The sequence below is a fragment of the Manis pentadactyla genome, chromosome 11 (genome assembly GCF_030020395.1).
Source record: "Manis pentadactyla isolate mManPen7 chromosome 11, mManPen7.hap1, whole genome shotgun sequence".
In the NCBI taxonomy this organism is placed as follows: Eukaryota; Metazoa; Chordata; class Mammalia; order Pholidota; family Manidae; genus Manis; species Manis pentadactyla.
Window position 1 is genome coordinate 118502358 of NC_080029.1, and position 23410 is coordinate 118525767.

At 41.0% G+C, this 23410-nt stretch overlaps 1 protein-coding gene across 12 annotated transcripts in view; it reads left to right on the top strand.

Annotated features, from left to right (window-relative positions):
- The window catches only part of LRRC49 (leucine rich repeat containing 49), a 232163-nt gene that overhangs the window by 78201 nt on the left and 130552 nt on the right, over positions 1-23410 (top strand). The window lies entirely within an intron of this gene.

The window sequence follows — 23410 nt, forward strand, 5'->3', positions numbered from 1 at the left end:
CCAGTTCCTTAGTTTCATTTCAAGGGTATTCTCTGCTTTTATAAGAGGGTAAAAGTTAAGTATAAAAGAGTTTAGAGCCCATCTCTTCCTAAGCTCCAGTTCTATGCTTCTGATTATTAAAAAACAGTTTGGTTTTTGTGTATTTTCTATTTGCATCTTTTTCCTCCTCCTTCAGATTTAAGTGTTAACCCCATATCTCTGTACCATATCTCTAAAGGTTAAAGATTAAATCCAAATAGTGAACTTTGCTTGTATGTATTATCTCAAAGAAAATGCCCTTAGTCTTTGTCTTTCTTCTATTCTGTGGAAAAAGCATTAAAGTTCTCCCAAAGACTTTTCATATTCTCTTCAGTTTATGTTGAATGCTGTTCCAGGTGCTTTTCTAGCTTCTTGGGGAGGTAATACTTATTTTCAATGGCAATAGAACAGTACATTGTTTCTCATGTCTCACAATATTAACTGTTTAAGGTGCTGAAAACTCTTAGATTTCTCCAACCTATGATAGAACTCATCACTTTTGCTTCTTGTCTTGTTTATGGAGAATAATTTAAAGAGAGATATGAATTTGGATATATAGTGGGTATGACGTTCCTAGGACCCCTGGATAACTGAACTTCTGAATTCCTGACTCTGTAGGGAGTTGGTTTTAATTGCTAGTACTTAGGGAATTTTCTTTCCAACCAGAAAAAAGAGTTTCTCCCATCCAGCAAAATAAAGATGAGATTAATGGGATTACTATTTATAACTTTCTTTAAGAAAACATAATTCCTCAAGAAATTGAGATAGAAATGAGTCAACAATTTCAGGGTTTTCATTTTCTTACTAATTGCTTTCTCTGTGTTTTTACATAGGCTTAGCCCTTTATCATCTTCTAGTGCTTCTAGCTGATCTGCTTTTGAGGCTAACTACATTTTCTGCTCTGTCCTATTGATGCATGTGGTACAGGAGGTGGTATAGGGAATATAATGGGTGGGTCTATGGGGAAAAAAATCAGAGAGTACAAACCTTGAAAACATTTCTGTGAACTTTACTCAAGGCACAAATATCTCAGATAGCTGGGCCATCAAATGATCTGATAACCTCAAACGTAGTGATAACTATAGTATCTTTCTAGGACCTGAGTCCCCTGCCATAGTCCTGGCATATAGCATTGCCTAGTTTTACAGTTCAGTAGCCCAGGGGCAACAGAGGTCAAGAAGTGAAACACACTAGAAAGCTAAAAATCAGTACCTTTTGCAATTCCCTATGGAAAGTTCTCAGTATTCAGCAAGTGAAAATATCCAACTGCATATCTATTCTGGGAGATAAAAATGGCTGTTACATAGTAGGGCTTCCTAGGTTTTGACCAAGTTGTTGGATTCTTAGGGGTCCATTTGCATAAGCTAGTGGGTACATGGTGGAAATTCAGAAAGTTCCAAAATGTGGTGGCATCCTCTTGAATTCAGAGAACTCCAACATGGGATGAATAGGTACCCGTATTTAATGATGTGAGGACAGACCCTTTTTGTGTTTTCCTGCAGATATTAGAGCAGTGCATTTAGTTCCATTAGCAAACATGCAAGATATGTTTAAAGAACAAATTATATATATCTATGTCTGTGTATCTGAATAGAATCAGTGCTTCTAGTTAAAATACCCCTCAGAGCATAAGGACAATAGAGAACAAAAAGGCAATTATAGTATAATGAGTTAAACTTAGTGGCAATAATACGGGGATATTAGAAACTGTAGGTAAGCCTGGGGAAGTGAAATCAGCCTTCCTAAAGGGAGATGGTGCCTGGGTGGGGCTTTAAGTGAAGAGTAGGCCTTATAATGTGCAGGGTACTTGGACATTCAGACAGGGCACAACCTGGCAAAGTTGACTCAGAGGGCTCAGGGCACCCTCAGTGAGATCCTTGCCCGTCCGCTCTCCCACTCCCAGTACCCCCTGCGCCCTCCTCCAGCCTGCCATAGTACTTTTTATGATGATTGTCCTGAAAGAAATATTCTGTGGTTAATCAAGGGGATCAGTTATATCAAATTATTTTTTTCAGATGTACCCTCAATCCATTTATACACCTCTTCTTCTGAGGTACTGTTTGGTTGATTTAAATTTCCAAGTCATCTGATTGTTTTTGTCTAATGGGTTTATTCATATTGAATGGATGAGATGAAGTTGTCTTTAATTTCTAGAATTTACTTTTTTCCCTCAGAATTAGTACCTGTATTTGTTCTGTAAACAAAACAAACATAAATACTCTTTCTTTGTTTCTTTATTTCTATGACTTTTGGATGGCAGTTCATATTTATAAATGAGAATCTAGATGGATTTGTTTCCTCAACTTGAATTTTAAAAATCGCCGTGAAGGCAAATGATGAGGCGAGAATCTCTGCAGAGGGTGTAGGGTAGGGGAGGTATCTCACGAGTTGGACTTGCTGTGGTGTGTTCTCAAGAAACTTGCCTTCTGGGAATTGAAGCTCCTTTCTCATCTTGGCCGCCAGAATTTACCCAGAGCGCTGCCCTTCTTCTCTCATATTTTCAACCTAGGGGCAGTTCTCGAGTTGCTGGGAGAGAGGCTGAAAATTGTTAGCAAACCCTTCAGTAATTACTGGACAACCGACCCACACCTGCTGCCAACACTTTCTGCCTCTGATCTAGGGACTCTTCCGAAGTCTTTTTTGTCGGCAATGCTTGCTTACAATGTAATGATCCTGTTCACTTCGGCCTCTTTTGCAATTTTGGGTTTTACTGACCCCATCTGCTTTATATCTTCCAGAAATTCTTTAGTGTTCTGGTTTGCTAATGGAACTCTTCCTAGTTTTCTAGTACAGCTATGGATATTTTATACTTTCATGTTCAGTCATTTCAAAGGTATTTTGAGAGAATGGGGAGAAGTAAGAGCACGTGCTCTGGCAGCCATTCTCATAACTGTCCCTCCTTTGTGTGATTTCCCCAAATATTCTACATATAAAAATTATCTTTGAAAACTTAAAAAATACATAGTTACTGGTTCACTGCTGGATAATTTCTCCAGCAGACTTGGAGTGGGGCCAGGGATCCATATTTTTGGAAGGTCCTCAGAGGATTCTCTTATTTAACTCAGTGCTAGATTGGAGAGCAACTGAGTCATGGCACCCCAAAATGAGAGTATTTGTTAAACTGTTTTATACAAAATTTCCCTTCAGCTTTTCAAACAAAAATATTTGTCAAGGATAAATATTTGCTGCCCTTGGAATGTAGTTTATGATCAGTAGCCAGAACTGAGTTCTGCTCTTTATTACAAGGTTAAGTTGTACTTTCCAGTCTCTCTCTTCTTCTATTCTCCAATGTAGAAAGTTTTTACAAGCTTTTCTTCTTACAACAAAGGAAGGAGGGTTTGTCACTCTAGTGCCCTGATTGCTTAAAAAGGAATAGTTGCTATTGCTTTGAGAACTGATGGGAAAGGGACCAAACACAAGTCAAGGTCAGATATCAATTCAGGACTCTTGGTCTCATGTATTCTTTTTAAAAAATTGTGGTAAAATACATATAAATATACCATCTCAACCATTTTTAAGTATACAGCACAGTACTGTTTAATGCATTGACACTGTTGTGCAGCCAGTCTTCAGAACTCTTTTTGCCTTGCATCTCTACCAATTAAACAACTCTCCATTCCTCTCTCTCCCAGGCCCTAGCAACCACCATTCTATTTTCTGTCTCTTATGAATTTGACCATTCTAGGTGCCTCATATAAGTGGAATCATGTTTGTCTTTTTGTGACTGGTTCATTTCACTTGGCGTAATGTCCTCAAAATTCATCCATGTTGAACAGCATGTGTCCATATTTCCTTGCTTTTAAAGGCTGAACACTCATCTATTATTCTTGAGGTGGTTTGGAACAGATTAGATAGAAGAGGGTGCTTGCAGAATGAGCCCTGCCTATGTCATCACGCCCATTGCCTGCCCGTGATGTACTAGGCTCCTGTGCCACTGAGCTTCCTTAAACACATCATGCTCCCCCTTGCCCATTCAGTGTCTGTGTCTCCTGTGGTTTCTGGCAGCAACATTTTTCTGCCCTCATTCTCTGTGAATAACTCCTGATTATCCTTTCGATTTCAGATTAAGTGATACCAAAGGTTCTCAAACTTTAATATGCCTAATAATCATCAGGGGAGACTGCTAAAATGCAGTGTTATTGGACCCATCGTCCATGGATTCTAATTCAGTAATTTTAGATGGGGCTCAGGAATTTGTATCTAGCAAGTGATGCAGCTGACTTAAAAATACTATTGTGTTTTTCAGACTTTGGTCAAAACCCATAAAGCACTCTTAAAATCAACCTAGTGGTTAAGACTGGGAAAATAAAAATGGAATAAAAAATATGAGAATTTGTCACATTTTTATTTGTCTGATTGCCGTGGCTAGGACCTCTAGTACAATGTTAAATAACAGTGGAGAGAGTGGGCATCCCTGTCTAGTTCCCGATCTCAGCGGAAATGCTTTCAGCTTCTCGCTATTCAATATAATGTTGGCTGTGGGTTTTTCATAGATGGCCTTTATTATGTTGAGGTACTTGCCCTCTATTCCCATTTTGCTGAGAGTTTTTATCATGAATGGATGTTGAACTTTGTCAAATGCTTTTTCAGCATCTATGGAGAAGATCATGTGGTTTTTGTCTTTCTTTTTGTTGATGTGGTGGATGATATTGATGGACTTTCGAATGTTGTGCCATCCTTGCATCCCTGGGATGAATCCCACTTGGTCATGGTGTACGATGGTTTTGATGTATTTTTGAATTCGGTTTGCTAAAATTTTGTTGAGTATTTTTGCGTCTACGTTCATCAGGGATATTGGTCTATAGTTTTCTTTTTTGGTGGTGTCTTTGCCTGGTTTTGGTATTAGGGTGATGTTAGCTTCATAGAATGAGTTTGGGAGTATCCCCTCCTCTTCTATTTCTTGGAAAACTTTAAGGAGAATGGGTATTATGTCTTCCCTGTATGTCTGATAAAATTCCGAGGTAAATCCATCTGGCCCGGGGGTTTTGTTCTTTGGTAGTTTTTTGATTACCGCTTCAATTTCGTTGCTGGTAATTGGTCTGTTTAGATTTTCTGTTTCTTTTTGGGTCAGTCTTGGAAGGTTGTATTTTTCTAGGAAGTTGTCCATTTCTCCTAGGTTTCCCAGCTTGTTAGCATATAGGTTTTCATAGTAGTCTCTAATAATTCTTTGTATTTCTGCGGGATCTGTTGTGATTTTTCCTTTCTCATTTCTGATACTGTTGATTTGTGTTGACTCTCTTTTCCTCTTAATAAGTCTGGCTAGAGGCTTATCTATTTTGTTTATTTTCTCGAAGAACCAGCTCTTGGTTTCATTGATTTTTGCTATTGTTTTATTCTTCTCAATTTTATTTATTTCTTCTCTGATCTTTATTATGTCCCTCCTTCTGCTGACCTTAGGCCTCATTTGTTCTTCTTTTTCCAATTTTGATAGTTGTGACATTAGACCGTTCATTTGGGATTTCTCTTCCTTTTTTAAATATGCTTGGAGTGCTATATACTTTCCTCTTAAGACTGCTTTTGCTGCGTCCCACAGAAGTTGGGGCTTAGTGTTGTTGTTGTCATTTGTTTCCATATATTGCTGGATCTCCATTTTGATTTGGTCATTGATCCATTGATTATTTAGGAGCGTGTTGTTTAGCCTCCATGTGTTTGTGAGCCTTTTTGCTTTCTTTGAACAGTTTATTTCTAGTTTAATGCCTTTGTGGTCTGAAAAGTTGGTTGGTAGGATTTCAATCTTTTGGAATTTACTGAGGCTCTTTTTGTGTCCTAGTATGTGGTCTATTCTGGAGAATGTTCCATGAGCACTTGAGAAGAATGTGTATCCTGTTGCTTTTGGATGTAGAGTTCTGTAGATGTCTATTAGGTCCATCTGTTCTAGTATGTTGTTCAGTGCCTCTGTGTCCTTACTTATTTTCTGTCTGGTGGATCTGTCCTTTGGAGTGAGTGGTGTGTTGAAGTCTCCTAGAATGAATGCATTGCATTCTATTTCCTCCTTTAGTTCTGTTAATATTTGTTTCAGGTATGTTGGTGCTCCTGTATTGGGTGCATATATATTTATAATGGTTATATCCTCTTGATGGACTGAGCCCTTTATCATTATGTAATGTCCTTCTTTGTCTTTTGTTACTTTCTTTATTTTGAAGTCTGTTTTGTCTGATACCAGAATTGCAACACCTGCTTTCTTCTCTCTGTTGTTTGCTTGAAATATCTTTTTCCATCCCTTGACTTTAAGTCTGTGCGCGTCTTTGGGTTTGAGGTGAGTCTCTTGTAAGCAGCATATGGATGAATCTTGCTTTTTTATCCATTCTATTACTCTGTGTCTTTTGATTGGTGCATTCAGTCCATTTACATTTAGGGTGATTATTGAAAGGTATGAATTTATTGCCATTGCAGGCTTTAAGTTTGTGGTTACCAAAGGTTTAGGATTAGCTTCTTTACTGTCTTACTGTCTAACTTAACTCGCTTGTTGAGCTATTATAAACACAATCTGATGATTCTTTATTTCTCTCCCTTCTTATTCCTCCTCCTCCCTTCTTCATATGTTGGGTGTTTTGTTGTGTGCTCTTTTTAGGAGTGCTCCCATCTAGAGCAGTCCCTGTAGGATGCCCTGTAGAGGTGGTTTGTGGGAGGCAAATTCCCTCAACTTTTGCTTGTCTGGGAATTGTTTAATCCCTCCTTCATATTTAAATGATATTCGTGCTGGATACAGTAGTCTTGGTTCGAGGCCCTTCTGTTTCATTGCATTAAGTATATCATGCCATTCTCTTCTGGCCTGTAGGGTTTCTGTTGAGAAGTCTGATGATAGCCTGATGGGTTTTCCTTTGTAGGTAACCTTTTTTTTTCTCTCTGGCTGCCTTTAATACTTTGTCCTTGTCTTTGATCTTTGCCATTTTAATTATTATGTGTCTTGGTGTTGCCCTCCTTGGATCCCTTGTCATGGGAGTTCTGTGTACCTCTGTGGTCTGAGAGGCCATTTCTTCCCCTAGTTTGGGGAAATTTTCAGCAATTATTTCTTCAAAGACATTTTCTATCCCCTTTTCTCTCTCTACTTCTTCTGGAATGCCTATGATTCTTATATTATTTCTTTTATATTGATCACTCAGCTCTCTTAAAATTCTTTCATTCCTGGAGATCCTTTTATCTCTCTCTGCATCAGCTTCTCTGCGTTCCTGTTCTCTGTTTTCTAGTCCATTAATGGTCTCTTGCATCTCGTCCATTCTGTTTTGAAGTCCTTCCAGAGCTTGTTTTATTTCTGAATTCTCCTTCCTTAGTTCTTGCATATTTCTCTGCAAGTCCATCAGCATGGTTATGACCTTTGTTTTGAATTCTTTTTCAGGTAGACTGGCTAAATCTATCTCCCCAGATTCCTTCTCAGGGGAAGATGTAGCAGATGCCGAAGCTGTCTGGGTTAGTCTTGTCTGGATCATATTTTTTTGCCTTTTCATGTTGACAGGTGCTATTGACTGTCAGCTGGGAGGGCCAAAATTTTCACTTACTACTGGCCTTTCTTTACTGGGGCAACTGCGACCCCTAGTGGCTTGTGTTGGGTAATTGCGTGTAGAGTGGGTCTTTGTGTCTTGCCTGGCCGGGAGGGAGAAATTTCCCTTTCTGTGGGCGGAATTTGTCTCAGGCTGCTTCTCTGCTTTCGCAGCGCCCGGTGGGGTGATGGATGGGGGGGCTGCTTGACTGTTTGCCTCCGTGAGGGGTCTCAGAGCTGTTGCCCAGGGGGTTAGTGCACCCGGTTTTCCCTGTAATTTCCAGCTGCTGTACTGTGACCTGGGTTTTTTCCGTCAAGCTGTTAAGTCCCTGTCCCTTTAAGACTTTCAAAAAGCCCCCGCTTTTCTTTGTCACAGGGGCATCAGCTTCGGCACCCGCTCAGAGGTCTTACTCCCTGTTCCCCCAGTATCCAGGGCCCCCTGGGCATGTACTGTGTCTGCGCTCTGGCCCGGATGGCGGGGGCTGGGTGTTCGGCAGTCCTGGGCTCCGTCTCCCTCCCGCTCTGCCTATTGTTCTCCCGCCGGGAGCTGGGGGGAGGGGCGCTCGGGTCCCGCCGGGCCGGGGCTTGTATCTTACCCCTTTCACCAGTCGCTGGGTTCTCGCTGGTGTAGCTGCAGTCTGGCCACTGTCCTGCGTCTTCTGGTCTCTCTTTTAGGGCTAGTTGTGTTTGTTGTATTTTCAAAAGTATATATGTTTTTGGGAGGAGATTCCCACTGTCCTACTCACGCCGCCATGTTGGCTCCGCCTCCATTTGTCACATTTTTAAAGACACATATTGTTTCATGAAAATTCTCCAGTTTTAATTATATGTAGGTGTGTCCATGCATTTGTGTGTGTGTGTGTGTGTGTGTATTATTTTATTATAGACATGTGGGAACTGGGCTAAAATGTAAATATATTTCTCACTATGGATTGGGTAGAAAAAGTTTGAAAAATACTATGGGGTCTTACTATATGCTTTCATAAGAGCTTCCTATATTTCCACTGTTACTGCAGTGTTCATAATTTATCATACTTTCATTTTAAATTGTTCTCTTCACTAGACTAGAAACTTGACAAAGCAGAGGGATATATCTACTTTACTCCCTACAGTCTTCCCAGCATCTATCATGTATATGCCTTCAGTAAAAATATTACTATTGTATCAAAAAAATGTTTCAGGAAGAATTTAATCGCTCAAATAGAAATATTTTTGTATGTGGTTAAGAACTTGATTTGGTGGCTTCTCTTTCCTGCCATCACTAAGTCATGTGGAGTGTGTTTAGTGTCTGGACATGTGAAGTTTAAAGGCTTATTAAAGTTCTCTTGGCAGTTGTTTCTGGCTCCCAGGTCAGCCTATTGATTTGTCAGTAAGGATCTTGCCCAGAATTTCAGAAATAGAGAAAAATCCATAGAAACTAAATTCCTTGAGACCCTGGCGTATCAAGGGTGGGGTTGTGGTCTCCCTGAGGGTATAGGCAAGAAGAAGTTGCAGTATCTGTAAGGCATCTAAAAACAATAATAAAACTGACTAAAAATAATTCTGCTTGTTATTATAGCCATGCCCTGGAAATTCCAAACAATGTCAGGGATAAAATACTCCTCCCTGCCAGGGCGAACCTTTTGTACCCCCTTCCCTCTTTTAATCAGAGAATGCTGTTTGGACTCTGCTTTCTCTTTATGATGTCTTTAAAACTTTTAAACTAGATTTCCATTTTCTTTTTTGAAGAAGGAATGCTGTTTCAACTTCTGTAATAAAATAACCTCTTTTGATAATTACAGTATGACTGAAAGTCACCAGATACCAGGCTTTGGGAAGTGGGTTTTCATTCATCATAATCCTCTAGGGCAAGATTATCCTCAGGCTACTTTTAAAACTTTATTACAATGGTTCACAATTTTATCTTTTTCAGGAAGTCATTCTCTTTGCATTTTTCTCAAGCCAAATTTCAGCTTGGTAAGTCGCACTGTGTGAATTATATATTCAGTAAAGAATCTATTTCTATTCAGGAAAGTCAGAGAAACTGACTGCCCTGCAGTGTTCTCCTTGAGTACTAATTGATAGTTTAAGGAGGAAATTACTTAGTTGACCTTCAGAATATGTTGATATTTGTTATGAACCCAGTTGTTACAAAGTATTCATATTGTTGAGATATAGGGCTTTACTCTTGTACTTTCCAAGATTGGAGGTGTTGCCTTATGTCATTTTGGCTTGAAGGAAATTAGTTTCCTTAGTTAATAGTATCCAGCAAGCTGTTAGAATGCCTTCACTTTTTTTCCTTTGTGGGTCAAGTTAACAGATACTAACAGTATACAAATCTTAGTAACTGAATAAAACAAAGGAAATCATCTATTGACAGATCTTTTCTCGCCACACACTAAGAAAAGTTTTAAATTTAAGAAATGACCATATACTTACAGAGGAAACTTTATTATTGTACCCATTTAGCTTTTTAACTGCTCTTAGAGACCTAATGGCTGACTTGTAATTCACCTTCAGACAAACATTTAATGTCAAGTGGTGGTATTGAACACATTGGAGATTTTCTTCTGATTTAAAGGAACTAATATTACTGCTATTCACACAGTAGAGCTTTGAAATTCTAAGATTATCCTATTTATATTCTTTAGATAAGAGAGCATTAGAAACTAACTTTATATGCCTCATACATCTTTATAGTATTTTGTATAGTTATAAATTTTATATTTTTTGCTTTGAGCTAGCTTTTTTGCTTTAAGCTATTCTGAAGTGAACAAAATATAATTTCTTTACATCATCTAATTTGCTAAGTCACATACAGAATTTAATGCTGAGAGAAAATGATTTAAGTGACACGAATAGAAGTTCAAGGCTTCATTCAGATGCGTTGTCAGGGAGCGCCTGAAAACCCGGTGACCTCCCCAGCTGCGGCGAGGTCGGAGCTGTTACCGGACGCTGGAAGGTCAGGGCTGTGATCTTACCGCGCAGCTTTGCGGTTCTACCACAGGCAGCAGTTTCTGACTTTAACCACCACTGGTGTTCGGGAATTGTTCCTTTTTTCCTGCCTCTTGCTTGAGAACTCAGTGAATATCAGAACCGTATTTTCTGAGGACTGTATCTGCAAGTTTTGTGATTTATTGAAGAGTCAGAATTCACAGGGCAGAGGTGGTAGATAGTAAAAAAAGAAAGAAAAGGCAACAATGGTACAAGGTAATAGGGAAACTGGGGACCCTCTATCATATTTGTTTTATTCCTGTTGCATTAACTTTGTAGGCGAGAAAGGCAGAAAAATATCTGTTGGATAGCAGTTACTTTTTATTACTATTACATGCCTTATTTTACTATCTTCTTTATTTCTATCAGCACCTACAGTTATTTAAAGCATCAATTCTATAGGTACAAAAGTACATACAAATGCTGTCATTATGAAGGAACTTCACAGAAAGTTTTCCAGATACTCTTATTATAATCATAAAGTTTCACTTTCATTAGTATAAAGGTAATTTATTCATGTGTATAGATGTGTGAGTTTTTCTAAAAGGAGGGATTCTTGAACGAAAATTAAACTAAGGTCTTGGCAACAGACTGTTTGCACACCTAGTCTCAGTTTGGGTTTGCACATACATAGTTGAGAGGCTGATAGCTATTCATGGAAGTGAATTAATATTTTTAAAAGAATTGGTTTATCAAAGGCCCTTTTGGGTTTTCTAATGTTCTAAAGGTTCTAGAAGTTGCAGGAAATTGGTTGCATATTACCAAGAAGAATTTTAAGTCTTAAAATTGCTCATGATTAAATATTCTGTTAGTGGTTGTTTCTAGATTCAGAATTGAAAACGTATGTTAAATTGAGAACAATATGAATTTTATGATTTCTTTTTGGTTTTGTTCTATAAATGCAAGGGAATCCAAAGTATATTAAAAAATAAATCTACCGTATAAGTAGATTAAATCCAAAGTACATTTAAAAATAAACTTAAGGTATATAAGTACTTCTAGTGTTATTCCTTATAATTATATTTCAGAAAATACTTCCAGAAGACATTTGAAGTAAACCATAAAAGTCCCCTATACAGTGAACATCAAATATTTAAAACAAAGGGAAATGAACAGATAATGAAATGACTGAACAAATTGATTAGTTGATTTCAGGAGAAAAGCAAGCTCAAAATTAATCATGCCCAAATCCCAAATGTGCACTTCTACCTGCAGAAGTTTCAAGCTTGATCTACTAAAGAAACTTTTGTTCACTCTTTTTGATTCAATCCAAACCCCAAACATGGATAATTACTTACTTTTTCTACTATCTGTGCACTAAGTAGCTCTCAGTACTATAATATTTGTTTTTATATATGTCCAGTGAGGCCATGTTTAACTTATTTTAGTATCTGTCACATTTCACACATAGTAAGCATGTAATTCTTATTGCTCTCATTAATGAATAAATAAAGCCAAAGCTTAGGGTTGATGTTTTTCAGTATTCATAGATAATTATTAACAACCCTATTCGGTATGTTATGTTATGAGGATTCTGTTTACAGCCATTTTATCATGGCTGTGCCCCCACCCTGCTAAAAAGGAAGTAACACAAGGAAGCCACATACATTAAGATTATTTTATGGTAGAGTTGGAGTATTAGTAACACCTGTCCCAAGATTTCCTGCCTATAAGCTCTCTTCAATTAAAATTTTGGTGGCATACTTTCTGAACATTTGAGTAGATTCAGGAGTTTTAAAGTTATCTGATGCAAAGATAAAACAGCCCTCTGTGAGCAAAGTTATCTCAGTGAGTTTCATGCATATATATGTAGGAACTGTTTCAAGGTCCTTCTTTACTAATTCCAACATCTCTATCATCTCTGGGACTATTTCTAGTGACTTTTTTTTCTCTTTGATATATATTACATTTTCCTGCTTCCTCACATGTCTGGAAATTTTTTATTGCATTCTGGACATTGTAGATATTACGCTGTTGAGAATCTAGGTTTTGTTGTCTTAATTTAAAGATTGTTCAGTTTTGTTTGGTAAGGTCACCTACTGGAGAATCAAGCTGATCCTGTTGAGACTTATTTTAGGCTTCTTGAGGGCAAAGAGTAATGCTTATTTGACAACTAGAGTGATATGTTTTTATATGTGTATTTATTTTATCCTGACAGTAAACAAGATTTCTGAGTCAGAGGCAGACTGATTATTTTCCTGCAGCGTATCTTGCATTGGTGTTCCCTGCTCCATTTCCCCCCATGGGATTATGTGTGGAGGGCAGCCATCCCCTCCATGTATAGGGTAGGAGGTTATTCTAGCACATGAGAGGAACCCAAAATTATTAGTCTCACAGCTTGTATACTCTGCTACATCTCCTCTTCTTGAGAGAGAGAAAGAGAAAACTGGTATATGTACAATTCTTCTAAAAAAAGATGTACAATTCTTGAGAAAGGGAAGTCTCCTTGGTCAATTACCCTTCAGAATGTAAACAAATGGGTACAGGTTTTATTACCCTTTGAAATGTAAACATATAGCTCTGGGATATAAATTTCTATATCATTCCAGAGGTCTCTATGTATACAATCACCCTTTAACCAAAGTGCCAATTTTTGTTGCTCAGAAAGCCTTGAACATACAGATACATGAGCATCTTCACATTGTTTCCTGACATTGAGTAGCCCTACATATAAAGCATAGCTTTTCTGGAGCCTCAACTGTATAACCTGAGTGTTCAGTGAGGTCTCTTCACCCTGTCTAGTTGGAGTTTCAATGTCCACCAGCTCTGTATAGCCTACTGTCCCCCTACTCTTTTCACCACACAGCCTCTCAATAGTTACATTTTGCTAGGCTTCCTAGAGTTTTACCCTATATTGGTACATCCTAATATTCAGCCAAATACTTAAAAGACCCCATGCAGATTTTTAGAGTTTCTCCTTTGCAAAACTCCCTCTTCTCCACTACCCCTCACCCTAAATTCTAGCAGCCTCAGCAGATCCAAACTTGACCTCTGTGTCATCTACTGAGCGAGACTTCTCTTCTCATTTTGACTCCACTTCCCTGTGCTCTGATGTAGGAAGTGCCTCCAGGCAGAAAACCAAGATGAATGTGGCTTTCATGTATTTCTTTTCTCCAAGGATCATCGCCTGCTTTATCTGTTGTTTAATGCTTGCTTCATATATTTTGTCCAGTTTCATAGTTGTTTGCATTGAGAGAGTGAGTCTGATATTTTCATCATCAGAATCACAAGTTCTTTCTACTAAATTTTCACATTATTTTGGTATATATCCTCCTTGTCATCTATCTGGGTACTTAAGGGAAATGAATTCTCTTTAAATCAACAATACTGTATATATGTATTTAAGAACCAATAATTTAATCTAATCCTGAATTGGTAGGTGTAAATTCTTGTAAAAAGCCTTCCTGATATTTAAAGTGAACAGTTTAGAAATAGGCTAAAAATATATTCTTTAGATTCTGTAAATTCCACTCTAGTATCATGTTATTTGTCTAGAAAACTCCATGCTCTGTCTTTATTACTTTATCTCCCTATAGAAAAGGCTTCAAAAACTATGATTAGGATATTCTAGTATTTGTTAAAGAATTTTGGCTGGTGAAGGCTGTCATTGAGCACAGCTATTTGTCATGGGTCAGAGTGAAAAGGGAACACTGTAAGTTATGGGGACACTTTTGCATGTGCGCACATAATAAATATGTCTACAAATAGTCACTTTTGAGTCCATGTCTGAGATTATAGGATCATGTCATTTTCAAGAAAAAAATACTCTTTTCTATTTATGATGGAAAAATACATATATTCTAAAAGCTGTGTTAAAATATTTAGGAATAAATTCATAAGGATTGTATATTTCTATAGAAGCTGCTAACTTTTAATGTTTAAATTGATAATCATACCCTTTCTCTTCTGCTCTAAGTTTTGAATCAGTTGAAAAATACAGGAATCAGACAAATGGAACACAAAATAGCAGAATGTGGTTTAGGTATATACCTACATTCAGGCTTCCTAACACATCTCTCCTGAATTGGATTTTTGACTCTCACTGGTAGAGGGACTGGAAAACAGCATTACCTCTCTCAGAAGTGGAGCTGAAAACAGCATTCCCATCGCAGAGGCTGGTGGCTTGAAAGAAAAGTAAGAGAGCCCAGCATTATTATGTAAACACTTCTCCTTTGGAGAGGTATCTTTTAGGAATTGCATGTGTGAATGAGTTAGTTGCTATTTTGGTTTTTATTATTAAAGATAACTTTTGTGAAGGGCTGAAAGTAACTCGGTAGGGAAGGAAAATTATTGCCCGATCTTAGAAGTCACTGGACTTTGGTTAAAAGAGGAGGGCATTTTCCCCTTTAAAAAATCTTGCTTACATCCACATAAGGAAGTTGGGAGTTGGAATTCTATATAAATAAGCAAGATACTTCTGGACTCTTGCCTTGAGAAGAAGGAATCAATTTGGCTTGTTTGCTCTGAGCACTTAAAAAGGTTTCACAGAGAATTATGTACTCGAAGATACCTTAAAGGGTAGTTCAAACCTGTAGACTTGTCTTTGGGATTTGTTGTTTGATAAAACTTCATTCTTATGACTCAAGAAGAAATTGACAGTGTCAGGTGTAGACCAGACATTAGAGACCATAGTTTTTAGTTTAGGTTTCTCCTGGGAAGCTCTGAGTGAACCTGGAAGCAAGAGTAATGATATGTGCTACTAGTTCCTTTGATCTTGTCTTTGGGACTTGCTTTTTTTCATTTCAGGGGTATTGGCTTATAATTTTCCAAAATGACCTAATTTGAGGGATTATGAGAGTGATGCCAGTTTTTCATAGCTGCATGGGGTTCAGGATTTAGGATTATTTTAGGGATATCCAGAGGATGGTAGCTAAAAACTGATCCTTTTCCTTCTTTACCATTTCATTAAAATAGCTTCTCCATCTCTTTCATCTAAGAATTTTAAAAAATTTCGCAGTTCATTTAAGAACACTGGCTATGCTTCTCTGTATGTAAAACACCAAATAAATGACAGAAGATAAATATGTGGCTTCTCAAGCCTTAACATGGACCCACTGGATCCAAATTGCCATTTTTGAAAGATCCCAGGCAGTTCAAATGTACATCACAGTCTGGGCGGCACTGCTGCAGCGGATCCTGACTGTGCTTACGTAGGTCAGGTGCCCAGATGGACCTCCTCACTCTGGCCAGGGGCACGTAGGGCTCCCCGAAGCTCAAGCCTGGGGCATGTGTGTTCCCCATCCCCTAGGACAATGCTGGTGGGATCCATTGTGGGTTGGGTTTACTACAGGAAAGAAGTGTTCTGTTGCTAGGGGAAGGGAAGCTGAGCAGAAAGGTAATAGATATCCAATAAATGTATTTCTTCTTTCATACTTTGCTCACATTGATGTTAGGGCTAGCTGTTCACCAGCCCTTCACTTTGGGTCATTTTGTCCCATTTCCTGTGTACGAATGTGTGCGTGTGTGTTTGCATTTTCGTTCTACTCCCAATCTCCCTGACCTCATGCCGTCTGGCTGCTTGACCTACCTATGAGGGAATTTTGCTGCCTCCACAGCATAGTTCTTCCATTCCCTCTCAGTCAGATTTCTCAAATATGTACTGGCATGTTAAGGTTAAACACACACATACCTGTGCTTCAGTGTGACTTCCGGTCTTGCTTTCTTGGTAAGCTCGTACGCCTCCTCACTGTCCCTCATTCTATCACTAAGGCTTTAATCCTTCGAGGCATGTCTTTCAGGTTGTGGACTAATTGCTAAAATGCATTTGCATTTACTAGAGGGGGTCATACTTTTAACCCATCAGGAATTGTAACTCCTAGCGACTAATTTTGACAAAATTTCTATATCTAGGGAAAGAAAAGGTTATAATCCTTTACTATTATTATTTATTTTGATGCTCAAATTTTCCCAGACTTGTCAAGCTGGCTCTTAACAGTCTTTTGATATGTTCTCATCATTGCTTGGGCGCTTCAATACTTTCTGGCACAACAAAATCTTCTAGGTTCATATATTGCAGTCCTGGCTGTGGATCAGCCAGTTTTGATTCCTTTTAGAAGAAAATGGTATTTAGAAAGCAAGATTTGAGTGCTAGGTTTGCTCATGGTTACTGGGGTATTTGTTTCTAGGCCTTCTCAATGGATAATATTAGGAAATTGTATGTGCATGTGTGTTATACATCTTTATTTATCTTCTGTGTGTATTATAAACTGTGTCTTCATACTGACACCTTTATGAATTCAGACATGAAACTTCCAATTTCACAAGACCTATTTTGGCCATCCACCATCACCCCTTTCCATATTTATAATTACTTTCTAAGATATTGACTTCCATTATTTATATTTATTTATTTTCTCAATCCTTGAATATACAGAATGTAGTTTCAGAATTGTGAACCCACGCTTCTGTAGGAGGAGGAAAACTACAAACCAGAGTTTAATATTCATTTATAGTGTGTTGTGTCTTTAGCTTAAAGGTGTATAATCAAAGAACTATGTTCAAACGTTGCTTGGTTAGTTCTCCTCCACTCTTTTTTTAGCATCATTATGTTATTCATTTGAACAGTAAGGTTTGTTTCTGTTTGAATTCCATTTTTTGTTGTTCTTTCCCCTCAGCCTTGCTATCATTCGCTATGTTTGTCTTTTAGTCTGTGTAATAATAGCTGTACTATCAGAACTATACGAAAGGAATCACCCAGAGATCGTCACTTTCCTGTTCCTTCCAGCCCCATCCCTTTCCATTCTGTTTTCACCCAGCCCTGTACAAAACCAGTCTCATAAGTTTCTGGTTTATCCTTCTCATTGTTCCTTTTTGCACAGATTAGCAGATGCATGTGTACTAGAGAGGAATTCACACGTTTTATTCCAGTACGGTTTTAATTTTAAATTGAACTGTGTTCCACTTGGAGGTTATTAATTTGCCTAGTGTGAAGATTGGAGCTAATTTATTTTTTTTCAAATGTCTACTCAGCTGTGCCATTTATTAGAAAGCCCACTTTTGCCCCAGCAATTTGAGGTGCTACCTTTAGTATCAACTTGTCTAACTCCATTAAGAAGCTTGTTGGTATTTGTCTTGCCGATGGGTTTCAGCCCCGGGCAAATTCATATGGTTTCAGTGAGACTGAGAAATGACAGTGGAATGTTCTTGGGGTAAAAGGGTTTGTTACCTGGCTTGTTCTCTCAGAGACAGGTCGAGAACTAGAATCATGTCTGCACCCAACCGGCTGCACGTCTGTAGTCCTCCTCCAGCTCTGCCTCCGCCCAGAGCACTGGGCCGAGCTCTTTACATAGTGACTCAGTCAGTAATAGCTTATTGCCTATGGGTGTGGAAGCAGGAGCCTAGCAGCAGGCCAGTTACACCACCAAGTAGTTTAGGTTCATATGAGGATCCTGGCCACAGGAACTTCAATTTTCCCCACGTTCCACCCCTCTAGGATTCTTGCTTCATAATCTACATGCTCTCAGCCTTCCACAGTGGTCCCTGTGTGAAAAAGCTGGAGCCTTGTAACAAGATTCCACAACAGCAACAGAGGATAACAGCAGCATACAGATAATAACAAAAGTAATGGTGCAACAAAATTTTGATACAGGTAACAAAAATTATAATAATCCTTAAGCCTGAGGAGGTTATTTCAGCTATATTCAAAACCAGTTCTACTCAGATGAGTTCATTACTCACACTTGGTAGTGGTACTGATAGGGAGCTCCATGCACCCCAGCAAGGAGCAGTTTTTTTTACTAGGGTGTGTGCCAATCCAGAAAGACCCTAAGGGAAATAAGACACATGTTTTAAAACTCCAACATAGGCAAATCTTGTCCATCGGGTAGGATGCGTGCAGGAGAGTGCTCCTGTGATAAGACTGTGGCAGGAAGTGGGTCCCATCCGTATCTGGTATATCATACATTTACCCCTCTCCCTGTGGGGGCATGCACTGGCCATAATGATAAAACAAAACTCCCTGGTAAGATGCTCCTACCTTCTGGCTGTTTAGGATATACTACTGTGATCTTTGGGGGCCACTCTGCTGTTACTCCAGGAATATACAGGAGACCAACTTCCAGGCCTTGTCCTCAAGGTGCAGGAGGGCCAGCCATCATTGGTCCATGTGTCAAAATGTCCAAGGCGACATCCACTCAATGGAGTCTCCAGGGTTTAGTGCAGTTGGTCCTGACAGCAAGATATTATTCTGGGGGCCAAACCTCGGCTTCAGTGGTTGTTGCTTGGTTTGTATTTGCAATTGTACAGGGGAGGCAGCAATATGTGTTAGCATGTCTATGGGGTTCCGTGCTGCCTTTCAGGATTTCTCATTTAAATGGGGCCGCATTTAGCACTGTCCATAAGCGGACTGACCATCCCCATAGACTACTGGTGTCTGACTTAAGTCTAGATTTTAACAAACCATTTTATCTCTCTATCATGCCTGCAGCAGTAGGATTGTATGGCACATGAGACTTCCATTTTATTCCTAACTGTTGCACCCATTCTTGTGCATTTCCAGTAAAGTGGGTGCCTTGATCACTCTCAATTACCTGTGATCAGCCATAGGCTGCAAACAGATGCTCCAGGCCTCTGTTGGTCATCTGCTGGTCTGCAGAACATGTAGGAAAAGCAACCAGAAGTCCAGTAGCTGTGTCCACACAAGTCTTGGCATATTGGTACCCTTCTGATGTGGGCAGAGGCCCAATGTGGTCTATCTGCCACCTGATGAAGGGTATCAGCCCCTTAGCTATTGTCCCATGTTGCTGTGGAACCTGGTGCAAGTCCCTTTTAGAGAATATGATGCACTCCTGCCAGGCTCTGCTGACTTCTTCAAAGGTCAAAGACAGCCCCCCTGACAGGCTACAACCCACATTGTCTTTTGCCCTGCCTGCAAAAAAAGCTGATATAACTATTGGACCACGTCAGAGGCAGGCTTTCCTTCTAGCCAGCATACCTGGGTCAATTCATCTGCTTCACTGTTTCCTGGGAATGCCAGTGGCAAATGATGGGTCACATGATATACTGTAACTGTTCTAGTCTGACCACAGCCTCATAAGTCTTGCCACAATTCTTGCCCCAAAAGGGGTCGGTGACCAACCAGCCAGTTGACGTGGTACCAGGCTGGTAGCCACAGGGTCAAGCCCCAATAGAGAGCCCAGCTGTCAGTGCACACAGCTACTGGGGAGGGCTCCTGGCTGATCACAAGCCACACTGCCCATAACTCTGCCCATTGGCTGCTCTTCCCCTCACCATCTTCCATCCATATTGTCTCAGTCTTAGGATGGAAAGCTATGGCCCTCCATTTTGGGGGCTGCCCACGGCTGGAGCAGTCAGTGTACCATGCATCTTCGGGTATAGGGGCTCTTCCCTCCCAATGAGGACTCTCTGCTACTAAGAGTTCCAAAGTAAATTCTTCCTGCTTTTTACTAGTATAGAGTTCTAAAGTAAATTCTTTACTGCTTTTTCCTCACTGGCCCCAGTAAGCAGAGTTCTTCACTCAAGGAACTAGTAAAGAGGGCACTACTTTGCTGTAGGTATGCTTCCCACTTGGCCAATGTTGACATCTGTGCCACACCACTCTGTGGCTTTTGGGTCCAGTCTCATACCCACCCCATGATGGGATAGGGGATTATTACCTTTATCAGGGCCATTCCAGTGATGGGTTCTGTAGCCAGCAAGGCATGATACACAGCAGCTAATTGTTTTTCTATCAAGTAATATCATACCTCTTCTCCTTTCCAGAGTTGTGACCAGAATCCAATAGGTTGGTGAGGTCATTCAAGCTGCTGCCAGGGATCCCATGCATAACCGTCTTCAGTCACATGAACGTCCAGCTCACAGGACCTTGATGGGTCTATCACACTCAGGCCTGCAAGGCCTTGACTCCCATTTTGCTGTAGTAAAGGCAGATGCATATGTCTCATTCCAGTTCCACCTCATTCAACCCTTTCATACCAAATGGTATAAGGGCTTCAGAATTTGTGCCAAGTGTGGGATAAACACTCTCTAGTAGCCCAAAAAGCCCAAAAATTCTTGTAATACTGCCACAGTGGTAGGGGTAGGGAAAGCCTGGACCTTGTCTATGACTGCTTTTGGGATAACTTTAGTTCTACCAGACAAGACAACCCCTATGAACTTTACTGACAAACCAGATCCCTTAACCTTGGTGCTGTTCACAGTTCTGGGAACTGACCCTTCTAAATATGCAAAAGAATCAGATGTGAGTATTATATCATTAATATGATGGTACAGCCACACTGTTGGCAGTTTCTCCCATGCTACTAAGTCCTGGGCTGCAAGTCCATGACAGATGGTGGGTCTGTAGAGGTATCCCTGTGGAAGGACAGTGAAAGTCCGTTGCTGTCCTTCCCATGTGAAGGCAAACTGTTCCTGACTTTCCTGCTTTATGTCAATTGGAAAGAAGGCATTAGCAAGATCTACCACATAATGGTATGTTCCTAGTTCGTGACTGAGGGTATCCGTCAGGTCTGCAATGGAGGGGATGGCAGCATACATAGGGGATGTCTTGCCAATGGGTATCAGCCCCTGGCAAGTTTGCTATGGATTCAATGTGACCAAAGAAATTGACAGCAAAATGTTCTTGGGGTGAAAGGGTTATACCCAACTTTATTTCTAGGTGGCAGGTCAGTCAGTAAAATCTGGTTCACTCAGAGTGAGTCTGCATGCAGCAAGCCTGTCTCTGCCTCTGGGCCCCTCTGTCCACACAGCCGTTCTCTGGGCCTCTTTGCACAGTTGTCCCACACAGCCATCCTCTGGGCCTCTCTGCCTGCACAGTCTTCCCACACAGCTGTCCTATGAGGCTCTTTGCACAGTTGTCCCACACAGCCATCCTCTGGGCCTCTCTGCCTGCACAGTCTTCCCACACAGCTGTCCTATGAGGCTCTGTCCTTGGCGCTGCCACTACTTCAGCCTCTGCTCTGCTCTCCTGCAGCCTTGCAGTCCTGCCACTGGGTGTTGTGCCCAGACCACTGGGTGGAACTCTTTATGTAGACTCAACAGCCATGTGTTGCCCACAGGTGTGCAGTGAGCTAGTCAACCAGGGCCAGGCAAGAATCCTGGCCACAAGAACTCTCATTTTATCCACCCTTCACCCCTCCAGGATTCTCTCCTCTCATTCTATGTGCCCTTAGTCCTCTGCAATGGTCCCTGTGCAAGGAAGCCTGAACATTGTTCTCCAGCCTCTCCAGCAAAAAGTCTTGCAGACACACAGGCTGGACTCGTGGCTCTGTCTCTGACCTCTGCCTCTTTAGTCTTAATGGCTTGAACTGCTGCACTGGTGTCAGTTGTTGCCATAGCTCCAGTAAGATCCTATTTGGCTTCCCATCCAGTAAGATCCTATTTGGCTTCCCATCTAATTTCCTTCCATCTACTCCTGCCCACATCAAATCAACCACATCTGTGTCCTTGTAACCCTCACAGGGCACCTCAAATTCCTCCTGTGAGTAACAGGTCTTATTTCTTTCCGGATTCTCGTTGCTTCAGCTACTGTACGTGTCACCTCACATTTTGTAATCACTGCCTCAAGGTGGGCTGCACTGTCAGGGAAGACAGCTTTCCCATCTCTGATCCCGACAGAACAATTCCATCCACCTCTAAGTCCCACAGCCACCAGCTCAGCCTGAGTACAGGAGCGGACCATAGAGTGCTCCATGACATGGGGAGGGGGCTGCTCCTCTCCTTGGGGAACTTTCAGCTGCTGGGTCTTTATTTTTTTTACAACCACTGGGCATGCTTTCAATACAGGAGGGGCCAGTGCCTCCGGCACCACCCCTTCATCCTTCCCCAGCGCCTCCACTTCTGGGGCTGATGGCACCTTCCTCTCCCCTCCCCCAAGTGCCTCCTCTGCTACAGTGTCTCACAACAATGCCAGCTCAGTCTTCAGAAGGTCTCTTACCTTCACCTCAATGCTTCGCAGCTGACCTTCTTGTTCCACCTCTGCCTGTGTTTCCCTCAAGAGTTCGTCTTTTTCCTTTATGGCCTCTTCCTCCTTCAGAACACCTGGCAGCACTGCCATGTCACCTCCAATGGCACCTTGCTGCCGGTGTTCTCATATCAATGCCATCTCTTTCTTCAGGGAATCCACAGAAGTTTTCAGCCCCCTCTTGCATCAGTGCCATTTCCCTCCCCAGGGAATCCACAGAAATTTGCAGCTCGCGTTTCATGCCACCATTTCTTGGGTCTTCTCTGTAGACTTTTTTGAGACTGTGAGAAGCAGCCAATCTACAGTCCTACAGTCCCTGCCCGGGCACTCTGCTTCTTAAAGGATCTGCTTACTATACCAACAGCCACCCCTACTGTCTCAGGTGTCACCTCCACTTGGCTCCAGTCCTGGAGTGGGGCCCAGTCCTCTAGGAGGCAAGCCACCTCAGACCCCATACCCATTGGGCGATGATCCACTGTTTCCCCATTCACAGGGCAGCCCACTGAAGCACCCCTCCCATAAGGGCAGCCTTTTTCCTTGGTCAACAATGAACCCTGCCGATTTTTGCCAATTGTCTTGCCAATGGGTTTCAGGCCCGGGCAAGTTTGCTATGGATTCAATGTGACCAAAGAAATCAACAGCAAAACGTTCTTGGGGTGAAAAGGTCCTACCCAACTTTATTTCCAGGTGGCAGGTCAGTCGCTAAAATCCGGTTCACTCAGAGCAAGTCTGCATGCCTCAAGCCGGTCTCTGCCTCTGGGCCCCTCTGTCCACACAGCCATCCTCCGGGCCTCTCTATCTGCACAGCCATCCTCTGGGCCTCTCTGTCTGCACAGCCATCCTCTGGGTCTCTCTGCTTGCACAGTCATCCCACACAGCTGTCCTCTGGGCCTCTGTCCTCGGTGATGCCGCCACTCCAGCCTCTGCTCTGCTCTCCTGCAGCCTTGTAGCCCTGCCACTGTGTTGTGCCCAGAGCACTGGGTGGAGCTCTTTAGACTCAACAGCCAAGTATTGCCACAGGA